This window comes from Sinocyclocheilus grahami, unplaced genomic scaffold (assembly GCF_001515645.1).
Source record: "Sinocyclocheilus grahami isolate Dianchi unplaced genomic scaffold, SAMN03320097.WGS_v1.1 scaffold2486.1, whole genome shotgun sequence".
Classification (NCBI taxonomy): domain Eukaryota; kingdom Metazoa; phylum Chordata; class Actinopteri; order Cypriniformes; family Cyprinidae; genus Sinocyclocheilus; species Sinocyclocheilus grahami.
This window is the reverse complement of record NW_015507665.1, coordinates 1-1,465: the sequence shown is the minus strand read 5'-3', so window position 1 is coordinate 1,465 and position 1,465 is coordinate 1. Positions and strand designations below refer to the sequence as shown.

The 1,465-nt window shown below is 38.0% G+C and overlaps 1 pseudogene; it reads right to left on the bottom strand.

Annotated features, from left to right (window-relative positions):
- The window catches only part of LOC107575153 (neurexin-2-beta-like), a 13,888-nt pseudogene extending 12,946 nt beyond the window's left edge, over positions 1 to 942 (bottom strand).
- Between the last annotated feature and the right edge of the window lie 523 nt (positions 943 to 1,465).

Genomic DNA, 1,465 nt, shown 5'->3' with positions numbered 1-1,465 from the left:
GTGGCTCGAAGATCATTACATTGAAATTTTGGATCTGTGGCCAGGCAACTCCCCGGATCTCAGTCCCATAGAGAACCTGTGGTCAGTCCTCAAAAGGCGAGTGGACAAGCAGAAGCCCACAAATTGTGATCAACTCGGAGAACTAATAAGGCAAGAATGGATTGCCATCAATCAGGATTTGGCCCAGAAGCTAATATCCAGCATGCCAGAGCGAATTGCAAAGGTTATGAAGAACAAGGGTCAACACTGTAATATGGACTCATTATATTTTTTTGCCAATAAAAGCCTTTAAAACTTATGATATGCTTATCATTGTTTTTCAGTATTCCATAGAATCATGTGGAAAAATAATTGACAAATACTGAAGTAGCACACTTTTTAAAACAAAATTTATGTCACTGCCAAAACCTTTGGCCACGACTGTACTTCACGAGCAAACTGTGTAATACAACTTGTTTTCAAAATATATGAGTTTGAGTTCATCAAAAACATGATGTGAACATGAGTAAATAATCTCATTTAGTTTCCTTAATTTATATTTATTATAAATTATATTTATAATTAATCAGGTTCCAACAATCAAAGCTACTATATGAAATGAAAATGATTAAAGACATTGCATGGTACAATATACATTTATTAATAACTTCAAACCATAAGAGTTCCTACTAAATTACATTAATTTAGGTTCAATCTGACTGTCAACTTGAATTGAGGTATATTTTGTCCAATCACAGATGCACACTGGATGAGATTGTGTGAGTGTGTGTATGTGTGTTTACAGCATATAAAAACACACACGGATGGTAAGACTGACTCACCGTTTCCAGGCTCACACTCCTCAAGATCTTCATCATCACTTGGACATTCTGCTGACGCTACTAACAGGTCGTCAGTATTCTGCAGAGAAAGAGACAGACAGACAGTCAGTACAGTGTCCATCTTCAATATAATGAATTAAAAATACATCAAACACCAACCACATTCACAGAGACAGCTGTCATGTGATGATCCCTCACACTCTCTGACTGCAGCTCTGTGAATCTCAGTTTTCAGTCCATTAATCAGGTGTCCATGTGTAAATATATACTGTCATATCTCAACACACAGAGCACTGGAGACTGTGTCTGAAATCATTCTCATCCATTTCTCATGACACGTCAAACTCATTTCAGCATCTGAACATATCGAGAAAATTAGTCTCTCTGAGGAAAACACACAGTCAGTGGTTAAACCTCAGCTTTATTCAGCCATCAGAGAGATTCTCCATCAGAACAAAGAGCTTCTGATCAGACCTGTGATTGACAACATCTCCCTCTGTCTGTCTTCCTGTCCATCCATCTGTCTGTCCATCTGTCTATATGTCCATCCATCCATCTGTCCATCTGTCTGTCCATCCTTCCATTTGTCTGTCTGTACATCACAGGTGTGGCATATCAAGATGTTGATTAGACAGCATGATTAT